General features: G+C 43.1%; 1 protein-coding gene across 2 annotated transcripts in view; it reads left to right on the forward strand.

Moving 5' to 3' along the window:
- Positions 1-26,415, forward strand: part of LOC117403985 (dedicator of cytokinesis protein 2-like) — a 428,344-nt gene that overhangs the window by 112,638 nt on the left and 289,291 nt on the right. The window lies entirely within an intron of this gene.

Raw genomic sequence — 26,415 nt, forward strand, 5'->3', positions numbered from 1 at the left:
GTGCCCCTCGTCTGTAGAGAGCTCAATCCCAGTAATGAAATAAGCGGTTTGTGCAGCTCTACTTTAAACACTTGTTCATAAAACAATATTTGCATTACAATTCGATTCACTAAAGATATTTGCTGTGAGTCTTTTAAATAAATGTCTCTTTCCACTTAACCAAGACTATCCCAGCCTGAACCAGAGCGGTCCAAAGCGAATGCCTCTAAATGCAAAGAGGGTCCTTGTGGATAATTCAGTTCTGATGGGATCACTGCACGGGAGTATAGCTGAAATGTTGCTGCTGGTTTGGGCAGGAGGTATTTAGCTTTGTGGTGTTGATACCACTTGAACTGGCATGCTTCCCAGTATGAGTAAATGGCGTTGGTGTCCCGGGTTTGAATGAACAGAGCGATTTGCTTGTTTTATTTGCCAGACATATGTTTGTGTACTGTGTGTGTATATATATATTCTTTCATGTATTTATTTTTTAACTTCGAGATGTGGATTTCTTCTTGCATTTGATCAGTCTGTTTTACACAGTTCTGATGTTGAGGGCTCTGTATATATTTACATACAGGACAAAGCTACCTTGGGTTTCTGGGCAAACGTGTTTTCGAGGCATGCCAAGCTGCAGAAACACATGAAAGAGGTTTATCAAGCACCTCTGTACTGTTCAGATTATGCATTCAGTCCACGGTCTCTCTCTTTGTTCTAACGGGGGTAGCTTTTAAAATGTAAAATTAAGTGGCCCATCCTTTGCCTTGAATGCGTACTGTGTAACCGATATTCAATGGTACTATTGTGATATTGGTCATGCCATCCACTTTGATCAATCTAGTACCACTGCAGGTGATACAGGTACACTTGTTTCCCTAGCTTCAGTGAATCCTGAGTTTTTACATTTCCGTTTATCCTGTTTTACCTGAAAACACATGGAGGGTTTCTCGCAGTGGAGTAAATGTTTAGCTGTAGCTGCTTTTATAGAAATCTGCTGCAGACTTTTGAGAAATGGTGTCCACAACGAAAACAAAGCAATACGTTATCATGAGTGTAGTTTAGGGCTGTCTTTGAACAGAGTTTCAGAGCATGGCAAGCACTTTAAACTACTTGTGGTTTACATGTTGTGGATTCTGTAAGGGGAAAGCATTGTCTACAGAAATGGTAAACAGGTTTACATGTTGTGGATTCTGTAAGGGGAAAGCATTGTCTACAGAAATGGTAAACAGGTTTACATGTTGTGGATTCTGTAAGGGGAAAGCATTGTCTACAGAAATGGTAAACAGGTTTACATGTTGTGGATTCTGTAAGGGGAACGCATTGTCTACAGAAATGGTAAACAGGTTTACATGTTGTGGATTCTGTAAGGGGAACGCATTGTCTACAGAAATGGTAAACAGGTTTACATGTTGTGGATTCTGTAAGGGGAACGCATTGTCTACAGAAATGGTAAACAGGTTTACATGTTGTGGATTCTGTAAGGGGAACGCATTGTCTACAGAAATGGTAAACAGTCTTTCCTTTTTGACAGTGAGGTATCGAGACATGTTTGGAGGCCCTAAACTTTCAACCCAGTGTTTTCCAAATGGAGATGTTTAATGAATGAATGAACTCAGCTTTGCAAAAAGAGAACCCGTTACTGTCTATCTCTTTAAATGCAATAGTTTCAGTGTTTTGTTATGGAAATAAGTAATAGAACAGTTATATACAGTAAGGGCATACCCATCACTGGAGCTCTGTTCCTGTGCTATGCTTAAAGTCTGCTGTCTTGAGTGCAGCTATCTTTCTTTAGAGGCCTGCAGTGTTAAAACAAATAAACATTGTAGAGATTGCGTAAGTTCATCCCAGGGAAAGAACTTCAGGGCACGCTAAACTGTTTCAAATACTATTCCATGGATGTGACCTGCTTTTCTCTGAGATGCTGACCTTCTTGTGCAGGGATTTCACTGCAGACAGAGGTAAGTTTTGTTTCCATTTCATTGCTTGTTTTTTTGTGTTTTTTGTATCCTGTAACGCTGTGTGAAACCCGACCTAGTCCTTCCATAACACTGCCAATCAGATGCACATTCATCAGCTTGTGATTGTATTTATTGTTTTTCTTGTGATACAGTGACCAGAGTGAAAGTGCAGTACAGTGTAGGTGCCCATGAGAAGCATGGTAAAGCAATCCGAAGCATTAAAACAGCATGCAAGGAAATGCGTAGTTAAGCATTTGTCATCCACTGTCCCCGATGGCGAAGCATGGCTAACCATTGTAGTGGCAGCATGGTTATTAATCATTATCATAACAGAGATATGTAGGAGAGCGCTGACACATCTTATAAAGAATCATTATACCAGCAAGCAAAGAAATGCATGGAAAGCATTGTCGTGTGTGTGGAGATTTATACCAGCAAGCAAAGAAATGCATGGAAAGCATTGTCGTGTGTGTGGAGATTTATACCAGCATGTAAAGAAATGCATGGAAAGCATTGTCGTGTGTGTGGAGATTTATACCAGCAAGCAAAGAAATGCATGGAAAGCATTGTCGTGTGTGTGGAGATTTATACCAGCAAGCAAAGAAATGCATGGAAAGCATTGTCGTGTGTGTGGAGATTTATACCAGCAAGCAAAGAAATGCATGGAAAGCATTGTCGTGTGTGTGGAGATTTATACCAGCATGTAAAGAAATGCATGGAAAGCATTGTCGTGTGTGTGGAGATTTATACCAGCATGCAAAGAAATGCATGGAAAGCATTGTCGTGTGTGTGGAGATTTATACCAGCAAGCAAAGAAATGCATGGAAAGCATTGTCGTGTGTGTGGAGATTTATACCAGCAAGCAAAGAAATGCATGGAAAGCATTGTCGTGTGTGTGGAGATTTATACCAGCAAGCAAAGAAATGCATGGAAAGCATTGTCGTGTGTGGAGATTTATACCAGCATGCAAAGAAATGCATGGAAAGCATTGTCGTGTGTGTGGAGATTTGGTAAAGCATCCCCCCCCCCCCACCCCCCAACAACTATTCCAGTACTTCAATAATCTAACAATAATTTCTTTTATGAGTGCTTCTATTGGGATTTTAATAAACTATTTCAAGAATTTCATCAATTCCAATAGCAAGGCCATTCTCTGTATTTTGCACAGCTTGCACCTCTAGTACATCTCTAGAACTCCAATAACACAAACACGGTTTTAAAGATATTTACACTAATCAGGATTTTCATAACATATTCTATTTTGTGATGCTTCAGTTTGGTTTTGGAAGAAATTTAACATAGAAGAAATTGAATTGCTGTTAGACGCTTTTTTTATTTTGTCATTCAATTCTTAATCAGCATACAGTAAGTTTTAATAATGCAAATGCAGTTTCTGCATATGGATATATTGCATTGCCTTTCTTTTAATTTGTCAAAGCAAGGAAACCAATTAAAATGCTGGTGTAAAACACATTTCAATAAATCTAGCTGGCTTTCCTTTGCACACGTGACTGATCGGGGTTTTGATTGTTTGATTTAACAAGAGGCTCGTTTTCAGAAAGGGGGTTTTCATTGGTGTGCAATTGCAAATTAAAGTGGAACCCTAAACCCTATAGGATTCCACAGCAGTGATCAATATACAGTAGCATGTAGTAAACTGTAGTGTTTTAGCTGGTGCTGTCGAATACTATAGTATTAAAAAAAAGATTACTATTGAAAAAATGTGTTATTGAATTCATTCCTGAGGGGTTTAGAGCCTTAAACAGAACAAACCTCATAAATAGCTTCTATCTGCAGCATATATAGCACAGGTATAAATCACCTATCTGCCTCTCCCCGGGGCACTGAGAATTGGCTCAAGGTGAAATACAGTAACTAGAACAGGTCCCCAGGACTTGAATACTGTCTGCCTCGCTTTGACTTTTACATTGCTTTACATGTGTCAGTCATGGTAAAGTCTGAAAGTGAAACAGGCAGGACCTCCAGCATAAGTCATATAGAGCAGCATGCAAAGTTTTTAGAGCAGTGAGTGTTTGATTTCTGTAGCGCTCCTCAGAGCTCTCAGAAACACTCAGAACTCAAGAAAGACACAAACAGAGAGAGTGTACAGTATGTAAAAGAGTTGAGGCTGGGAGCAACCTCACCCTGCAAGCAAGCGTCTCAACCACAGCACAAAACAGACAGTGCTGCTTCTTACACACACAGTTGTGCCAGTCAATAACAGGCAACCGTGCTGCTATGAGTTTGATCCAGTCCAGGCTAATGCCCCAGTTCCTCTTTACCTCCTGCAGTGTGAGGTTCAACAGAAGTGGCCAAAATGTATTATTTGTAAATCCAGCCCTAAGCAATTGAACTGATTGTGTGCAAATGGAGATCGTGTTTTACTTTAGAATTGCTGAGGGCATAGTGAAGCCTAAAACGACTGAAAAAAAGAAATCCCCATCAAATTCTTCCAACAAAAAGATCAGAGATGCTAACAGTAATCAGAACAGGAGAGACCAAACAGAAAGACTAATATTCATATCTAAAGGATTGCCATGGTAACAGATATAGTTCGTTTCAACCTGGGAGGTTCTGCTACGGATTCATCGTACCATTTTGTAAAAACGCTGACCGTGCAGAAACAGACCAGGATAATGATCATTTCACTTGACAGGGAAAAGCTCTTGTGCACAGCATGGAGGGGTTGGGATCGTCTTGCTGTTTTGTAATTGAATAATTAGGACGAAAGCAAAATGCTGTGATAACCCTTACGAAAAGCAATTTTCTTTTTAGTTAATTCAATTAACCCGGCTGTACGCAGCCAATGGGTCCTTCCTCAGACAAAACAGGGCTAGTATATTCAGAGATATTCAGAGAACGTTTAAGGAGATATTGCATTCTTTTGTTACTTGGTTCATCTTGGGTCCCTTGATTACTCCGAAAGTCTGAACAAATGCTGTAATTTACCAAAGCATTACGAACCCCAGACCTCAATCCAATTAAGCGTATTTGAGATGAATGTGAACAATCCTATGCCTCAGTTGTGTGAATTATTAATGATTAAATGGATTAACACCCCTCAAGACACTTTGCAGCACCTTGTGATCGATGCCTGTGAGGAGGGCAGGCTTTGAGTAGCATCCCTCAAGGCATTTTCCAGCACCTTGTGATCGATGCCTGTGAGGAGGGCAGGCTTTGAGTAGCATCCCTCAAGGCATTTTCCAGCACCTTGTGATCGATGCCTGTGAGCAGGGCAGGCTTTGAGTAGCATCCCTCAAGGCATTTTCCAGCACCTTGTGATAGATGCCTGTGAGGAGGGCAGGCTTTGAGTAACATCCCTCAAGGCATTTTCCAGCACCTTGTGATCGATGCCTGTGAGCAGGGCAGGCTTTGAGTAGCATCCCTCAAGGCATTTTCCAGCACCTTGTGATCGATGCCTGTGAGCAGGGCAGGCTTTGGTCCAGCCTGATCGGAGGTGCAGTCTTGCTCCATTCTTGCTTTGCTTCATCCCTCAATCTAAAAATTGCTCTGCAGTTTCTGCTCTTTTTTTGGGGTGGGGGGTTCTCGTGAGTCCTGGAGACCTGGACTAGCTACCTTCTAACTTGAGTTTTGGGAACTAGGTTTTCGATAGAATTGTCTCCAGTGTTTTAGAAATATGCAGTGTAGCTCAGTTGTACAGCAAGGAGAGTGCATGCGTGATACACTGTTAAACTCTACTGCTGTATCCTAATGGACAGGTTTGGGCTCGCACAGGATCACTAGCCACCTCTCTCTCTCTCTCTCTCTCTCTCTCTCTCTCTCTCTCTCTCTCTGCAGTTCCACACAGCTGCTCCAGTGTAATGCCTGGCTTCACTTTGAGCCTGAGAAGAAGCAGACTGAGTACCTGCTGGCCTGTGAACTGACTAGGGCCCAGCCTGTGGTTCGAGTTGGCAGCCTGTAACAAATCTAGGAAAGTAGTGTTGAACCCCAGCGGTCTGACACTACTATAGGAAACGTTTTACTTTTTTTTACAAAAAAAATTAAAATTAAATCAACGATGTTCTGTTACTATTACTGTAATTTCACTGACAGTAATATCACCTATAAATAAGGCAGGGGAGGTTAGATAGATTTTCTTCATACTTAGGGTTTGCATTAGAGATTTACAAAGGAGAGGAGCACTGCCTTCAGTACTTGTACCTATTCCTGGTACTGATGGTACGAGTGGCCTTCACTCATTCATAATAAAACATCAGGCGTACATGTGTGTGTGTGTGCGTGTGCGTGTGCGTGTGCGTGTGTGTGTGTGTGTGTGGTGTTTTGTGTATTAATCCAGCATGATTCACTCAATATCACAATTAGTCTGTTTAATAATATTTGATTAAACATCAAAATCAGCATGCAATACGGAAAAGACATTTTCCGTACATATTTACCATTTTCAGAGATGACAGAGATGTGCAATCTCCATTCATTCCTCTGTTCAATTAAAAAGCTTTCTACACGCCTTTTTATACCTAACCTGTGGTTACATCATTATATCGATCTCAGATTCATCATCTTCAACAATTATTAACAATTATTCTTCAACTGTCTTCCAATATAGCTTGATATCCTTTCCTGCCAGGAGGCTGTGTGGTCCAGTGGTTAAAGAAACGGGCTTGTAACCAGGAGGTCCCCGGTTCAAATCCCACCTCAGCCACTGACTCATTGTGTGACCCTGAGCAAGTCACTTAACCTCCTTGTGCTCCGTCTTTCGGGTGAGACGTAGTTGTAAGTGACTCTGCAGCTGATGCATAGGTCACACACCCTAGTCTCTGTAAGTCACCTTGGATAAAGGCGTCTGCTAAATAAACTAATAATAATAATAATAATAATAATAATAATAATAACCTTTAAATAAACATACCCACAATTCATGCATTTGACACACACACACACATACACACTGACACACACACACACACACACACACACACATCCTACTAAGTTGTATTACTACAGAGGTTACAACAGAAGAATACAAACAACAGCTTCCATATATCATACTGATAAGGAATGTGTCCTTATCAGTAACTTTACATTGAGAACTTACACAATAGAACAGAACAAAAAGAAAATACACAGACAAAGCATAGCCACATATAAAATGCGTGTGTGTAGCTGATTTCTTACATTGCTCCCGTCACAGGCAAATCAGTGCAGCAGAGGGAACGAGGCAGTTTCATCCCTTGGTAATACTGTTTATAAGAAGCAAACATTGCGAGGGGCAGAGATTGCACAGCGACCTCAGAGGCCCTATCGATCACAGATATTGAGGATTGTCAGGGGTGTCAGGCTGTCGTATTGCTGTGGCTGAGGTGACAGTGGAGTGACACGCCACCTCAGCTGACCTTTGCCTGGCTCAGGATGTATAAGGGATGTATACCCACCCCCACCCCATTTGTGTATCAGTCTGCATGTGTGCAGCATTTCATAAATGGACTATGAAATAAACTGACTTGCACTGTGCACGTACTGCTTTGTAAGCACTAAGGCTAACACTAAGGCCTGCATATTTTTGGCATAGTGTTACATATGTATGTTTAACACTTAAACTAAAGAGTTAAAACTGCAACCTCTAAAGTGTGAACATCCCCAATGTGAATTCAACACATACACATTGGAACACATACGTTGCTTTTTATAATTAAAAAGAAGTTGCACTCTCTGGGTCTGTCTGGCTCTCTCGTAAGACAAGCAATTCAGGAACACTAGTACATGCTGCCATGTTGGTTCCTCTTCTCTCATGAACCTTCTTTCCTGAGTCTGTCTATATTTTCTATCACTTATTAAAAGGTGAGTGCTGATAGTCGTAATAGAAAGAAGACAAGCGTTGAATTGACAACAGAACTGGCAGAAGGCACAGGTGTCGTTGGCCATCCATCAACAGTCCAAAGCACCTTTGACCATTGTTCCATAGTCCAATTTCTGTGTTCTTGTGCATATTTTAGTCTGTACTTGTTGATTATGCTTCGGATACCACACCTTGAAAATCGTGTCATGCGAGCTATTTCACTCAATGTTTTTCCTTCTTTATGCAAGTCAATGTTGTTATAATAGTAGAAAACACTAGTGGAGGCTTTGAGTAAATTGTCGATGCTCATAATGTATCAGAATAATGAATATAATTATTTTATTAGCTATAATCATTATAAAAAGTTGCCTTCTTATACTGTACAAAAAAATCACTGTAGCAGTGTGTTGATTGAAGATGATGTCTGCTGGGTCAGGTATCGCTGTTATTAAAAGAAAAATGGAGTTCTAAAATACTGTTAGGATTTCTAATCAATAGGCTTGTTTTAAAGATGCATAATTTCACTTGACATCAGAAGTTGCATCTTGGTAGTGTTTTCAGTGGAAGAGTTCTGATCTTCTCACCCACTGGGGCTCCTGCTGAACCAGCGTCCCAGAGGGGAGGCAGTGAACAGCCAGCATTCTCCCTGCACCAAACAGACAGCTCACTAAACACCCCTCTCACATTGATCCGACAGACTGAGGACAAGTGTTACTGCAGAGATCACACAGCATTACTTGACTGCTGTATCACTCATCAACACCGCGCTGATGGAAAATCCCCATGCCTCTGATAGAGCCTCTGCTCTTTGGTCTGTAAGAATCTGCGGAAAAGTTGCTGCATTACGGTCGTGTATTATCGGTCTGAAAGCTTTGAATTTCATTCATTCATTCTTCTTTCAGTGCTGAAGATTGCAATCGGAATCAGACACAAAAAGTTCCTTCATCGTTTCTATTAGTATTTTCCTCTGATGTGGCAACTCATAGTTAACCCTTTTAGACATTAAATCATCCTGTTTCTGACACCTTCATATTATCTGTTTGCATTCAGGGCCTGTATCCAGTATTGTCCCCAACAAAGATGGAGCTGTATATGAACAGTACAGTATGCATTAGACACTGAAAGCCAATACATGTGTATGTGTATGTGTGTATATATATATATATATATGTATATGTATATATAGTTTTAATATCTCCGCACAGTAGTACACTAACACACACAAGGTCCAGTACTGTTGAGGCACCACAGCAGCACGATGAATAGTTTTCATTAATAAATCAGCCCCTTGGCTTGTAGTCGGTGTCTAGCAGTCGAGCATTAAATATCTGTGGACAGGCAGCTTCCAGCCGCTCCGTGAGTTGGAGACGTATTCCTGCAGGCCAGCTATCGCTCATCCCAGTACTGCACGGGGCAGCCGGCTGACTGATGGGCTCAGCTCAGGGGCCTCCGCAGCAGGGAGTACCTGTTGCACGCTGCCAGGATCTGAGTGTGTTTGTGTGCACATGTATGGGGAAACTTTCCATGTTGTTAACTAATAGCGAGTGGATTAAAATTGACATTAAATATTGTTTTTATTTAAAGCACCATTTCAAAAAACGGATAAAAGCCGCAGCTATGGACTGTTTTAATCTTTAAAACTAAACAACAACTAAACAGCTTCCCAGTCCCCCAGCTCTACCACTAGACCACACTGCCTCCCAGTCTCTCAGCTCTACCACTAGACCACACTGCCTCCCAGTGCCTCAGCTCTACCACTAGACCACACTGCCTCCCAGTCTCTCAGCTCTACCACTAGACCACACTGCCTCCCAGTGCCTCAGCTCTACCACTAGACCACACTGCCTCCCAGTCTCTCAGCTCTACCACTAGACCACACTGCCTCCCAGTGCCTCAGCTCTACCACTAGACCACACTGCCTCCCAGTCTCTCAGCTCTACCACTAGACCACACTGCCTCCCAGTGCCTCAGCTCTACCACTAGACCACACTGCCTCCCAGTCTCTCAGCTCTACCACTAGACCACACTGCCTCCCAGTGCCTCAGCTCTACCACTAGACCACACTGCCTCCCAGTCTCTCAGCTCTACCACTAGACCACACTGCCTCCCAGTGCCTCAGCTCTAACCACTAGACCACACTGCCTTCCAGTCTCTCAGCTCTACCACTAGACCACACTGCCTCCCAGTGCCTCAGCTCTACCACTAGACCACACTGCCTCCCAGTCTCTCAGCTCTACCACTACACCACACTGCCTCCCAGTGCCTCAGCTCTACCACTAGACCACACTGCCTCCCAGTCTCTCAGCTCTACCACTAGACCACACTGCCTTCCAGTCTCTCAGCTCTACCACTAGACCACACTGCCTCCCAGTCTCTCAGCTCTAACCACTAGACCACACTGCCTCCCAGTGCCTCAGCTCTACCACTAGACCACACTGCCTCCCAGTCTCTCAGCTCTACCACTAGACCACACTGCCTCCCAGTGCCTCAGCTCTACCACTAGACCACACTGCCTCCCAGTCTCTCAGCTCTACCACTAGACCACACTGCCTCCCAGTCTCTCAGCTCTACCACTAGACCACACTGCCTCCCAGTCTCTCAGCTCTAACCACTAGACCACACTGCCTCCCAGTGCCTCAGCTCTAACCAAAAGACCACACTGCGTCCTGGCTCCCAGTCTTCAGCTCTAACCACTAGACCACACTGCCTTCCAGTCTCTCAGCTCTACCACTAGACCACACTGCCTCCCAGTCTCTCAGCTCTACCACTAGACCACACTGCCTCCCAGTCTCTCAGCTCTACCACTAGACCACACTGCCTTCCAGTCTCTCAGCTCTAACCACTAGACCACACTGCCTTCCAGTGCCTCAGCTCTAACCACTAGACCACACTGCCTCCTGCCTCCCAGTCTCTCAGCTCTGACCACTAGACCACACTGCCTTCCAGTCTCTCAGCTCTAACCACTAGACCACACTGCCTCCCAGTTCCTCAGCTGTAACCCCTAGACCACACTGCTTTCCATCTTAATATATACTGAAGGAGTGTATATAAATGCCACATTGGTTGAAATCCGTTCAGTTAAGTCTGTTCATTTAGAACAAGTTTAAAGTCAGTTAGTGTTACAGCTGAATAACTTTTTGTATCCACTGTTTTAATTGATATATACCATGTACTGTAGCGTAACAAATAGAATCTTGAACATCATCAGGGAATTTTCACCGAAACGACACCATTCATTTTCTAATAAACAGCGAGCACGTTGCAATCTTAAAGTGGCCCTGGGGACCTGGTGCAGAGCAAAAACACAATTCAAAATGCAAACTCCACATTTCCAAAAATAAGCGGTCAAAAAAGCTCATCTGAGCTGAAGATTAACAGCCAGGCTTACATGCCATGGCACTCACCTAAAAGCAATAGAGTTTGTGTTACTGACAAATTGAACTGCTATTTGATATCTCCTGCTGCTGCTTATACAGTACCTATTTCACTCCTGCTCTGATCCGAAAGATCATGCAAGTGACTATAACATTCGCTACACCTGGACCTGCTCCACCTGCTAGCTACCCAGCATGGAGTTCTGGAAATCAGGCATCAGGGTAATGATGAATCTGCTCCTCCTCCTGTACGAGCAACATAATAATCACAATATCTTACACTAACGTGTGAATAGTCGTGCTCCTCCACATACAAAATGCATTAGTGCTCTTCAAGGTCAGTTACACGTTACACCTGCTGTTAGGAGAGACGAGTAGGAAGAACATTTGAGAACAGCATTGAATCTGTCCAATTAACAGCTTTGAACTATGTAGGTCACTTGATATATCGGCTGATAGCTTAATAATACAGACTTCAGCATAAGACGTGTTCTTCCCTCTTGACTACAGGGCTTGCTCTTGAATTGTAAGCCAATCATTTTTTAACTGCTTTGTTTGTGGTTCCTATCTAGCCCTTGCCTTTCCATTGAATTCAATGGGCTGGAATGCCAAGTCATTACAGTGGCGTCGAAATGGACCCCTGACCCCTGTGGCTGAAACAGGTCATTAAATATCTGTGTTGCATTAAAGCTATAGCATCTGTGCAGTGTTTGCGAGTCACCCCGAATCCCGGGGGGACAGTGAGTTGTCACGGTTACAAGCCCAACGTTGAAACTCCCTGAGTCTGGGTGGATGTGCACTTGTGTCCACGCTTGAGGCAAGGTTTGATTAGGAACTGGTAGAACGTCATTGTTTTTAATGGGTAAGAGGGGGTTTGATATTTGATATACCTTTAGTAAAAGATGAAACGGAAGAAAGACATTTCATCGTCTCCCATTCAGACCCCCCCTCCCATTTCAGTTAGAGTGAATGGACTGACCCAAAGTTCTGCCCATCTCTTGATTCAAGTTGTGTTTATCAAACTACACAAGTCTTTATTAACATACTTGAAATACTTGTTTAAGATTTTGCTAACTTTCTTTTTAATACTTCTAGAAGTGCAATATCTAAGTTATGTAAACTATTTCTATCTCTGTGATCCTAGATGAGGTAGGGATGTACTGAAGGAGTTTGCTGTGTACTGTGGTCCCGGGGGCTATAGTCTTAGCTGACTTTGGTATGAGCTCCTAAGTGCAGTGCCAGGTTTCTCCTGTGTGTCGCTCTGAGGATGATCCCTCTGAGTTAGTGATGAGGAGCATCTGGATGGAGACAGCGTGACTGTCCTGGGCTGTTCGGGGGCTGCTGTCCAGCTGTTTCGACAGCGTGACTGTCCTGGGCTGTTCGGAGGCTGCTGTCCAGCTGTTTCGACAGCAGTAATAACATCCGACTGACATAATTCGTCTTCCCTGATCTCCAGCTTGTGTGATTGTGCTTTGATGGAAAGGCTGTCAGTATTCAGCCACTGGCTGTGTCACTAAGGGAGGAATATAACAACATAACACATTCTTGGGACTTGAGTTTGTTGATTTATTTATCTCTGCTTTCTTAATTTCTCCCAGCAACCCGACACACCCTCTCCTCTCTCACACAAATACCCTCTTTTTGTGATTACTGTGTAGTCATTCATTCACAATACTTCTTGCTAAGTGTCCTCCCTAAATAAGGACAGGGTTGTGCTCTTCAAGAATATTGGAATTATTTGTCTCTTTTGTTTGAAATTCTGATCATATTTACCACATAGTCACAATTGCCCAGAATGACCATACCTGTATTTATTTTCCCATATACTGACCAGTGAAAGTAACACACCATGTACAGTACATGGTAGCGTTTCATAAGGTGAATCTGGTATTGGAACTTTTCATTAAATGCCTTGATTACCAAAACCCGATTCACTGGAATAAATACAGGGCCATGTGAAATGGACTTCAACAGTGTCACCCTGTGTGATTTTTTAAATTTCTTTTTATTATTGCATCGTGTGGAAGGGGTTGAACTATTTCAGTGGAAGTGTGACGCAGGAGAAACACCTTGTTCTGTGAAATGATCACAGACAATCCCTCGATTACGTACACCGGTTACACTTCACTGAAAGAATGGGATTCAAATGATTAGAACACTGAAAGGGTTTTCAGTACTATTAAAATGGTTAAAACCACATTAAAATGATGGAAGCATCTGGAATACATTAATTACAGCTTGAGAAAGTCACCCGCAACAGCAGTGGTTTATCAACTCTGTGGGCAGATATGAATAGAACTCACCTTGTAGTAAATAACTGCAGTAAACCCTACCTGAGATGCATTACAATGACTTTGTAAATCCATGTGTGTGTATTTATACACTGATCATGTCCATCCGTCCGTCCCAGTGTCTGTCTGTCCCCTTGATCTTCATCATGTCCATCCGTCCGTCCCAGTGTCTGTCTGTCACCTTGATCGTCATCATGTCCATCCGTCCATCCCAGTGTCTGTCACCTTGATCTTCATCATGTCCATCCGTCCGTCCCAGTGTCTGTCTGTCACCTTGATCGTCATCATGTCCATCCGTCCGTCCCAGTGTCTGTCTGTCCCCTTGATCTTCATCATGTCCATCCGTCCGTCCCAGTGTCTGTCTGTCCCCTTGATCTTCATCATGTCCATCCGTCCGTCCCAGTGTCTGTCTGTCACCTTGATCTTCATCATGTCTGTCCGTCCATCCCAGTGTCTGTCTGTCTCACCTTGATCTTCACCAGGTGTGTGTCCCGCACTCCTGGCCTCCTCCTGTACACGTTTCAGATTGTATGTGGCTATAATCCAAAACACGTTCCATTTATACAGATAGTTTTAACCTTTCCCATAGTGTGCAGTTGTTGAGATTATGAGGCCCCTCTGTATATGTGGTTTTGCATAGAAATTTGTGAACAAAAAAGTGTGTGAATGCCTTTGTGCTTGCATGAGGTCAGCCTTGATAACGTAACAGGGAAAGCTGTGATCGCTTCCTGACAGAGCATGGATGACTTACTTATGTTCTTTTATAGTAATATGACACTCCTCACAAATACTGATAATACACGTTTGGAATTAATGTGTTAGCTTTATGTACTTCATAACATAACACACAGACACAGTCTCTTATCTCGCTGCCTCTCTGTCCACGTACCTACAGAATTCAATTCAATCTGAAACAGTCTGATTTGTTTGATCATATAAATTTGTTTTCTCAGACAATCAGCAAAGAGCAATGGATTAGATACAGCCCTGCAGTGTTCATGTCAGCTGACCTATCTATTCAATTTTAAATCTATATTTTTCAACCCATGTTTTTTGCATGTATTTCTCCTGAATTTCTCTCAATGTTATGCTTTTATCAGGGTGCTTTCAGCATAATGGATTTTATCCCATCACCATAGTATATATACAAATCCAATAATACATCTCCCAGTCTATCTGCCAAATCCACTTGCCCCAAGTTTGGTATGCTAGAGGCCTTGGATTCGGGCACACCCGCTGCAGTGCTAGCTCCTTATGGATCCCATGCATCATCTTACAGCAGCATGAAGTGGCTGAGCGTAGATAGAGCCTTATTTGAATTCAGTGACCATCAGCAGGGAAAAAAGTGCTGTAATGGAAATCAGTGTGTTTGGTTATAATATCGTACTTAGCTTGATTCGTGGGTTTGCAGCGATCTGGAATTTCTCTGTCAAAACTGACAGGTTTCATGTGTTGCTGTATTGCTGTTGTTTGTAGCAGAAGAACTACTAGAAAGTGTATGTTTAGAGAAAGCACGCAGGCGGTACAGCAGACTAGAAGCACTTCTGTGATACTGGAACTCACTGTGACAGTAGATACAAGCAACCCTCTTTCTATCCAGTGAACCGTCAAAAAGTTTTTAAAAAATAAACTTCCCTTTTGCAAGTCCTTCAGTGTGAGTGCTTTGCTACATAATGCGGTCCTTTGACTAATTTTCTATTCAAACGATGACTACACTCCTTCAATCCTGGCATGCATTTGATGTATTAAAATCGAAGTTTACTGAGAGTTAGGGTTGACTTCCACCTGCTTGATTCACCCTTAAAAAATGTGGTTCACTGTAACTGTGTTTTTGCTTTTGTTTTGTTTTTCATTGCCTGAAGAACAATAACCATGCAAGCCCCTGAATGCAACAGAGCAGTCGATCGGCAGGATACCAAATAGTGTGCAGGCTGGTTTGAGAGAAGAGTTGCATTATCATGAGAGTGCAGAGGGTGGAGGTTAATATAAACACCAAATAGTGTGCAGGCTGGTTTGAGAGAAGAGTTGCATTATCATGAGAGTGCAGAGGGTGGAGGTTAATATAAACACCAAATAGTGTGCAGGCTGGTTAGACAGAAGAGTTGCATTATCATGAGAGTGCAGAGGGTGGAGGTTAATATAAACACCAAATAGTGTGCAGGCTGGTTTGAGAGAAGAGTTGCATTATCATGAGAGTGCAGAGGGTGGAGGTTAATATAAACACCAAATAGTGTGCAGGCTGGTTAGACAGAGGAGTTGCATTATCATGAGAGTGCAGAGGGTGGAGGTTAATATAAACACCAAATAGTGTGCAGGCTGGTTAGACAGAAGAGTTGCATTATCATGAGAGTGCAGAGGGTGGAGGTTAATATAAACACCAAATAGTGTGCAGGCTGGTTTGAGAGAAGAGTTGCATTATCATGAGAATGCAGAGGGTGGAGGTTAGTATAGTGTGGGGAAGCTGGTAGCTCTGGGTCTCCATTCTTCAGATGGAGCTCTCCATGAAAATCAGGTACTGACTATCAGGTGAGGGCCACTGCAGTTGATTGAGCTAATTTACCATGAAAAGTGAAACAAGAGAGAAACAGCTGCTTGGACCCACTGCCACTGTGTTCTAATCTAGGACAGCATCAACAGACCCGGAGTTTAACTGCAATGCCCTTTAGAGATTCATGCATTCTGCCTGTCTGTGAAACTACCCCTAGGAATCTTTTCTACATTACTGTTAATGACATTATAATGCAAACATTCTTGACATAAAATGCAAATTAATTGCTCTACCATGACTTTACACAACTAATACAAAATGACTTCCTTTTTTCAGCGCCATCCAAGCGACCTACATCTGCTTTCTAAAGGCAATCTGAGGAACCCTCCCTCCAGTCTCTGTTATTTCTATTAGCCGTCAGTCACAGTCACAGCGTAAGGCTATGAACAGACTAGGAGGATCCCTTTTTAAAACAAATTCACAATGAAGTTCAAAATCAGATCTGTTCTGCTCTGCTGACAGGATTTATTCTAACTGGAATAAATCCTTTCCCATCTCAGCTTGTAACCTGTTATTTTGATCTTTCAATTTGCATATATCTATTTACCTGTCAGTCTCTGTCTCAACATCTGCTTGTCTGCCTGACTGCTTCTCTCTCTCTCTCTCTCTCTCTCTCTCTCTCTCTCTCTCTCTGTAGGAATATTACTATATAGGACGGTCCTCATAAAAAAAGTGTGAGGACATCAATACGATGATCAATATGGCCTGTCTTTGACATCAATACGATGATCAATACGGCCTGTCTTTGACATCAATATGATGATCAATAAGGCCTGTCTTTGACATCAATACGATAATTCAATATGGCCTGTCTTTGACATCAATACGATAATCAATACGGCCTGTCTTTGACATCAATACGATAATCAATAAGGCCTGTCTTTGACATCAATACGATGATCAATACGACCTGTCTTTGACATCAATACGATGATCAATAAGGCCTGTCTTTGACATCAATACGATAATTCAATATGGCCTGTCTTTGACATCAATACGATGATCAATACGGCCTGTCTTTGACATCAATACGATGATCAATAAGGCCTGTCTTTGACATCAATACGATGATCAATAAGGCCTGTCTTTGACATCAATACGATGATCAATAAGGCCTGTCTTTGACATCAATACGATAATTCAATATGGCCTGTCTTTGACATAAATACGATAATCAATACGGCCTGTCTTTGACATCAATACGATGATCAATAAGGCCTGTCTTTGACATCAATACGATGATCAATAAGGCCTGTCTTTGACATCAATACGATAATTCAATATGGCCTGTCTTTGACATCAATACGATGATCAATACGGCCTGTCTTTGACATCAATACGATGATCAATAAGGCCTGTCTTTGACATCAATACGATGATCAATAAGGCCTGTCTTTGACATCAATACGATGATCAATACGGCCTGTCTTTGACATCAATACGATGATCAATAAGGCCTGTCTTTGACATCAATACGATGATCAATAAGGCCTGTCTTTGACATAAATACGATGATCAATAAGGCCTGTCTTTGACATCAATACGATGATCAATACAGCCTGTCTTTGACATCAATACGATGATCAATACGGCCTGTCTTTGACATCAATACGATGATCAATACGGCCTGTCTTTGACATCAATACGATAATCAATACGGCCTGTCTTTGACATCAATACGATGATCAATAAGGCCTGTCTTTGACATCAATACGATGATCAATACAGCCTGTCTTTGACATCAATACGATGATCAATACAGCCTGTCTTTGACATCAATACGATGATCAATACGGCCTGTCTTTGACATCAATACGATGATCAATACAGCCTGTCTTTGACATCAATACGATGATCAATACAGCCTGTCTTTGACATCAATACGATGATCAATACGGCCTGTCTTTGACATCAATACGATGATCAATACGGCCTGTCTTTGACATCAATACGATGATCAATAAGGCCTGTCTTTGACATCAATACGATGATCAATAAGGCCTGTCTTTGACATCAATACGATGATCAATAAGGCCTGTCTTTGACATCAATACGATGATCAATACAGCCTGTCTTTGACATCAATACGATGATCAATACAGCCTGTCTTTGACATCAATACGATGATCAATACGGCCTGTCTTTGACATCAATACGATAATCAATACGGCCTGTCTTTGACATCAATACGATGATCAATAAGGCCTGTCTTTGACATCAATACGATGATCAATACGGCCTGTCTTTGACATCAATACGATAATCAATACGGCCTGTCTTTGACATCAATACGATGATCAATAAGGCCTGTCTTTGACATCAATACGATGATCAATACAGCCTGTCTTTGACATCAATACGATGATCAATACAGCCTGTCTTTGACATCAATACGATGATCAATACGGCCTGTCTTTGACATCAATACGATGATCAATACAGCCTGTCTTTGACATCAATACGATGATCAATACAGCCTGTCTTTGACATCAATACGATGATCAATACGGCCTGTCTTTGACATCAATACGATGATCAATACGGCCTGTCTTTGACATCAATACGATGATCAATACGGCCTGTCTTTGACATCAATACGATGATCAATACGGCCTGTCTTTGACATCAATACGATAATCAATACGGCCTGTCTTTGACATCAATACGATGATCAATAAGGCCTGTCTTTGACATCAATACGATGATCAATACGGCCTGTCTTTGACATCAATACGATAATCAATACGGCCTGTCTTTGACATCAATACGATGATCAATAAGGCCTGTCTTTGACATCAATACGATGATCAATACAGCCTGTCTTTGACATCAATACGATGATCAATACAGCCTGTCTTTGACATCAATACGATGATCAATACGGCCTGTCTTTGACATCAATACGATGATCAATACAGCCTGTCTTTGACATCAATACGATGATCAATACAGCCTGTCTTTGACATCAATACGATGATCAATAAGGCCTGTCTTTGACATCAATACGATGATCAATACGGCCTGTCTTTGACATCAATACGATGATCAATACGGCCTGTCTTTGACATCAATACGATGATCAATAAGGCCTGTCTTTGACATCAATACGATGATCAATAAGGCCTGTCTTTGACATCAATACGATGATCAATACGGCCTGTCTTTGACATCAATACGATAATCAATACGGCCTGTCTTTGACATCAATACGATGATCAATACGGCCTGTCTTTGACATCAATACGATGATCAATAAGGCCTGTCTTTGACATCAATACGATGATCAATACGGCCTGTCTTTGACATCAATACGATGATCAATACGGCCTGTCTTTGACATCAATACGATGATCAATAAGGCCTGTCTTTGACATCAATACGATGATCAATACGACCTGTCTTTGACATCAATACGATGATCAATACGGCCTGTCTTTGACATCAATACGATGATCAATACGGCCTGTCTTTGACATCAATACGATGATCAATAAGGCCTGTCTTTGACATCAATACGATGATCAATAAGGCCTGTCTTTGACATCAATACGATGATCAATACGGCCTGTCTTTGACATCAATACGATGATCAATAAGGCCTGTCTTTGACATCAATACGATGATCAATACGGCCTGTCTTTGACATCAATACGATAATCAATACGGCCTGTCTTTGACATCAATACGATGATCAATAAGGCCTGTCTTTGACATCAATACGATGATCAATACGGCCTGTCTTTGACATCAATACGATGATCAATACGGCCTGTCTTTGACATCAATACGATGATCAATACGGCCTGTCTTTGACATCAATACGATGATCAATACGGCCTGTCTTTGACATCAATACGATGATCAATACAGCCTGTCTTTGACATCAATACGATGATCAATACGGCCTGTCTTTGACATCAATACGATGATCAATACGGCCTGTCTTTGACATCAATCCTGATTTTGAATGCAGTGACAGATCAATCCTGATTTTGAATGCAGTGACAGATCAATCCTGATTTTGAATGCAGTGACAGATCAATCCTGATTTTGAATGCAGTGACAGATCAATCCTGATTTTGAATGCAGTGACAGATCAATCCTGATTTTGAATGCAGTGACAGATCAATCCTGATTTTGAATGCAGTGACAGATCAATCCTGATTTTGAATGCAGTGACAGATCAATCCTGATTTTGAATGCAGTGACAGATCAATCCTGATTTTGAATGCAGTGACAGTGGGTGTGTACTGTATGTGCTTATTTCTCAGCCTTGTAAAAACGGACGTGCTCGGGGGCTCGTGGCTTCCGAAAGCAGGGAAGAACTATACTAAGAAATCACATGCATTGTTCTATCCAGGACTCGAGGTCCCTGCACTGCGTTTCTCCTGGACCAGCAGAGCCTGCTCTGGAAGGAACCAGGGAGCTGCAGTATGTAAAAGTGCTTTGAAATGGTTTCACGCGAGCTTTTTTCTGTTGTGCTTACACTAGCAAACTGGAAGCAGATGCATTGAGTTAGTTATGATTCTGTCACCAGACCGTGGCTGATGTTCAGATTAGGAATTATGAAAGTTCACATTTCTGAATCCCCTTGTGCTCTCTCTCTGATTCTGTCTCTGATCTCACAGGAAGATCATGGTCTCTTAGATCATCAAGTTTTCAAACCAGTAATACACAACTCAGACATTGAATTCATGTGCTTCAGTTGTTTCTTTTTTATTATACTGATTGTGTATCTATGAATCTGCATACTTTCTTTACATGATGCAGTATACCGTAATAGAGGGATGGAGCGTTTGCATTGAGGTGCAAGAACAAAAGCACAGCATAGCTTCTGGTTCACCAAAAGGTTCTTGTATGAAATGTGTTTTATTCTCAGCATGAATACATACTCTCACTGTAACATTTAATTGTGTTTTTTTTTAACAAAATAATGCTTCATTAAGTGATCAGTTGATTTTTTTCTGCATCATACAAGAATCAGGACCAACACATGAGTCGTGATCCGTATCGTAGCGTGACATTAGAGTATCGAGATACCCCTACCTAAAAACAGCCACTTTCTATATACATGGCTGGATGTATGTGATGAATACATCTATTTCAAGGAGTAGGCACATATAAAGCAATGACATGCATAAAGGGGAAAGCAGAAATGTTATTTTTGACCCTTTTAATATAATTTAAGCTATGACAGGTTTTGTCATTGGCAGTGGGCCATATGGAGAAATTCCATCCAATGCACGGCTTTTACAACTGTCTTCAACCAGGTCACACTAAAAGAAACTTTGTCAAACGCTTTGAAAAACATAGAACTCTCCATTCACAAATATGATAAATAGCTTTTAGTAGTACTTCAGATTCTACCATTGAGTGTTTACAGTTGGCATTTGTGTGTTATTCCAGAAATGTTAAATACAAATGAATTCATCACAGCCATAATAGGAAGTTTAATTGCATGCAGAGTAGTAGTTGGTTCAGGGCTCTGATAACTGATAATGTAGGGATGGAAATTCACTTCTCAGCTCTCTCGTCTCCCTGAGGGGACGGGTGTCAGGGATGAAGGCAGCGTGGAGCAGTGGGAAGAGTCACTTTGCTGAGTACTTGTGGCAAAGTGGTACATGATCTGCAGGTGAAGAACAGGTGCAGTAATCCAATTGAAACAAACAGGCAACAAAGTATGGGTGAAATGGTTTGTTTATTAATTTGTAATCCAGATGGTCTGATGACCAGACAGAAAAGAATAAAGATCTGGCAGTACAATGTATGAGGACAGCCACGCATTTTACAGGTACAAATATAAACAGATTAAACATGCAGCAGTGGAGTGAACTTAAAGAGGTCATGTTTGCTCTGGGCTCGCTGACATGTCAAACTGCTTTCTGCTCTGAGTTTCCTGTACAGTTAGATGGCCTTTGCACGGCTTGCCTGAGTTCACCAAGGTGTCCCCGAAGCCCGAATCCCCAGCCTTCCAGCACCTGACAGTGGGGGAGTTTCCATGCATGCTTATTTACACGTGAAGTGGCAGTGTGCGTGCACGCTTGGAAGAACAGCTTGAGAGGATCAGGTTTGTGGCCGAAAATAAACCCGACATGTATAGGGCCATTTTTCATTTGGCTCGAGCACAATGTCTCGAGTAAAATTAGAATACACATGGAAACTTCCCCATTGTCTCTTTTGCCTAATATATGTAAATTAATATTTGATTAATTGTCATTTTCCTGAAAATAATGAGTCTTCCCTTTGCTTCCTTTTAAAACATGTCAGCCAATTTGTTCTGCTCAATTTATATATATATATATATATATATATATATATATATATATATAGAGAGAGAGAGAGAGAGAGAGAGAGAGAGAGAGAGAGAGAGAGAGAGAGAGAGAGAGAGAGAGAGAGAGAGAGAATAATGGCCTAGGATGCAAATATAGCTTTCATCCATGTATTATATGTAAACAACGTGTATACTCATATAATATACACATTCACAGTGTAATGGGTTGACCACTAGATGTCATGAGTTCCCACATGTAGGCACACCCATGCAAGCTGCTTTTCCTTAACGGATTATGGATAATAGTTAATTGGTTAGCTGCTTGTTAAAGTTAATGACACCTCCATAGAAATGGCTTAGCTGATATCTTTGTGATGGGGGGGGTATAGAGGCGTAAGGAAGCAGAAGTAACACAAAGAAACCAGAACACGAGTAAGAGAGCTAGTGTTTGTTCCACATGAAGTACTGTTAGTTAGTGATTCATTGTGTAAGAAAAATAAAACCAACACCGGTTTAAAACTCTAAATCAAGACTCCAGCCTGATCATTTACACTGTCCTCGGCCACTCTGTCGCATTACAATTAGCAAAAGTGTGCCATCAGCAGTTTAAATACAGTATACAGATGGCAATGGTACTCAGTCATTCAGGACAATACAAAACAAGTCCTTGTGGGTAAGCAGCTTGTTATATGGTCACAGTTGTGTTTACTCAAGGCTGCAGAATCCTATTTTACTGCAGTATACTTGAGAAGCGATCGTCTCGTGAGGGTGCCTAGTTTAACTGTCATGCGTTGGTACATGTAATGGCCTTTGAATTAAAATGATATCACAGTACAGTACTTTACTGTCAGGACTACCACTGCACTTAAGCATCTGTGGCTTACTTATTTTCTGTTGTGATGCAAATCTCACAGTTTTTCACTAAGTGGAGATGCAAAGCTCTGCAATCCCTCTCCTCCCCCTCCTCTTCCTCCCCCTCCTCCTCCCCCTCTCCTCTTCCTCCCCCCTCCTCATCCTCCCCCCTCCTCCTCCTCCCCCTCTCCTCTTCCTCCCCCCTCCTCCTCCCCCTCTCCTCTTCCTCCCCCTCCTCCTCCCCCTCTCCTCTTCCTCCCCCCTCCTCATCCTCCCCCCTCCTCCTCCTCCCCCTCTCCTCTTCCTCCCCCTCCTCCTCCCCCTCTCCTCTTCCTCCCCTCCCCCTCTCCTCTTCCTCCCCCCTCCTCATCCTCCCCCCTCCTCCTCCTCCCCCTCTCCTCTTCCTCCCCCTCCTCCTCCCCCTCTCCTCTTCCTCCCCCCTCCTCATCCTCCCCCCTCCTCCTCCTCCCCCTCTCCTCTTCCTCCCCCTCCTCCTCCCCCTCTCCTCTTCCTCCCCTCCCCCTCTCCTCTTCCTCCCCCCTCCTCATCCTCCCCCCTCCTCCTCCTCCCCCTCTCCTCTTCCTCCCCCTCCTCCTCCCCCTCTCCTCTTCCTCCCCCCTCCTCATCCTCCCCCCTCCTCCTCCTCCCCCTCCTCCTCTTCCTCCCCCTCCTCCTCCCCCTCTCCTCTTCCTCCCCTCCTCCTCCCCCTCTCCTCTTCCTCCCCCCTCCTCATCCTCCCCCCTCCTCCTCCTCCCCCTCTCCTCTTCCTCCCCCCTCCTCCTCCCCCTCTCCTCTTCCTCCCCCTCCTCCTCCCCCTCTCCTCTTCCTCCCCCCTCCTCATCCTCCCCCCCTCCTCCTCCTCCCCCTCTCCTCTTCCTCCCCCCTCCGCCTCCCCCTCCTCTCCTCCTCTTCCTCCCCCTCCTCCTCCCCTCCTCTCCTCCTCCTCTTCCTCCCCCGATCCACCCCCGATCCACGCTGTGTACGTGCTTAATCACGCGAGATGTGATCAAATTCAAATTCAAAAACAGCTTTTATTTGCTGTATACATTATAAAAGCCCTATTTTGAAGGTTTCATTTTGCTGCGTGGGTATAGTGTTGCCCCATTACTGATTACAAGCACCATTCTCAAAGTCAAACTGCAGATGTGTTGTTGGCTCAGCCACTGAGTTTATCTTGAGCAGTTTGAAATGTACTACAGCGTGGAATCAGTGAGACACGGCTCTCAGTGCGTTGTCCAGAGCAGGCTACAATTAAGTGGAATTAGAGGTATTTCGTGGGCTGTGCTCCTCATCTCTCCGGGGAGGCAGTTTGATGGTACGGTTGGAAAATCAATCACGAATGTGTGTCAGTAACTCCCCGTCGCTCCGCATTGTCCCTTCGCATTGTCCCCCGTGCGCATCCCTGCTCAAATGATTACATCGTAGAGAGCAAAAAAATATATCTTTTCAATAAAGAGTATCATCTTGTTTCCTTTTTATCAAAATAAGTTATTTCCCCAGGATGTATTCAATAAGTGTCTCTCTATCTCAATTTACATTTTTCTGTGCCAAGTTTCACAGCTGCTCCAGGGGTCTCGCCATACACATTAACCCATTGCGTACCAAATTCATTTTTAAAAAAAAAATCTGAACACAATTTTTAGGCTTCAGATCTGTAGGGCTATATTTGCTGAATTAACGGTTACATTTAGACGTAAGATTTGTGGTTAACAGAATTAGAGTAAGTTATCATAGCCATATAGTTAAATAAAAAATGAAAAAAAAAACAAGTAGATGCCAGTAAAAATGCACCAAAAAATTTCGAAGTTAGCCTGTCCTCAATGAGGTTCTTAATGGATTAAAAAATAGAATGACAACATCTTCCTCAAAATTGTCGATGTCCTGTAGATTCCCCAGTGACTCCTCCAGTACAGACTGTACTGCGTGGAAGATCAAGAGGACAGTCGGCTTGGTTCAGTTCACCTCATCGTACTTCCCCAGTGACTCCTCCAGTACAGACTGTACTGCGTGGAAGATCAAGAGGACAGTCGGCTTGGTTCAGTTCACCTCATCGTACTTCCCCAGTGACTCCTCCAGTACAGACTGTACTGCGTGGAAGATCAAGAGGACAGTCGGCTTGGTTCAGTTCACCTCATCGTACTTCCCCAGTGACTCCTCCAGTACAGACTGTACTGCATGGAAGATCAAGAGGACAGTCGGCTTGGTTCAGTTCACCTCATCGTACTTCCCCAGTGACTCCTCCAGTACAGACTGTACTGCGTGGAAGATCAAGAGGACAGTCGGCTTGGTTCAGTTCACCTCATCGTACTTCCCCAGTGACTCCTCCAGTACAGACTGTACTGCGTGGAAGATCAAGAGGACAGTCGGCTTGGTTCAGTTCACCTCATCGTACTTCCCCAGTGACTCCACGCAGTACAGACTGTACTGCGTGGAAGATCAAGAGGACAGTCGGCTTGGTTCAGTTCACCTCATCGTACTTCCCCAGTGACTCCTCCAGTACAGACTGTACTGCGTGGAAGATCAAGAGGACAGTCGGCTTGGTTCAGTTCACCTCGTCGTACTTCCCCAGTGACTCCTCCAGTACAGACTGTACTGTGTGGAAGATCAAGAGGACAGTCGGCTTGGTTCAGTTCACCTCATCGTACTTCCCCAGTGACTCCTCCAGTACAGACTGTACTGCGTGGAAGATCAAGAGGACAGTCGGCTTGGTTCAGTTCACCTCATCGTACTTCCCCAGTGACTCCTCCAGTACAGACTGTACTGCGTGGAAGATCAAGAGGACAGTCGGCTTGGTTCAGTTCACCTCATCGTACTTCCCCAGTGACTCCTCCAGTACAGACTGTACTGCATGGAAGATCAAGAGGACAGTCGGCTTGGTTCAGTTCACCTCATCGTACTTCCCCAGTGACTCCTCCAGTACAGACTGTACTGCGTGGAAGATCAAGAGGACAGTCGGCTTGGTTCAGTTCACCTCATCGTACTTCCCCAGTGACTCCTCCAGTACAGACTGTACTGCGTGGAAGATCAAGAGGACAGTCGGCTTGGTTCAGTTCACCTCATCGTACTTCCCCAGTGACTCCACGCAGTACAGACTGTACTGCGTGGAAGATCAAGAGGACAGTCGGCTTGGTTCAGTTCACCTCATCGTACTTCCCCAGTGACTCCTCCAGTACAGACTGTACTGCGTGGAAGATCAAGAGGACAGTCGGCTTGGTTCAGTTCACCTCGTCGTACTTCCCCAGTGACTCCTCCAGTACAGACTGTACTGCGTGGAAGATCAAGAGGACAGTCGGCTTGGTTCAGTTCACCTCATCGTACTTCCCCAGTGACTCCTCCAGTACAGAC

This window comes from Acipenser ruthenus, chromosome 2, assembly GCF_902713425.1.
Source record: "Acipenser ruthenus chromosome 2, fAciRut3.2 maternal haplotype, whole genome shotgun sequence".
Lineage (NCBI taxonomy): Eukaryota > Metazoa > Chordata > Actinopteri > Acipenseriformes > Acipenseridae > Acipenser > Acipenser ruthenus.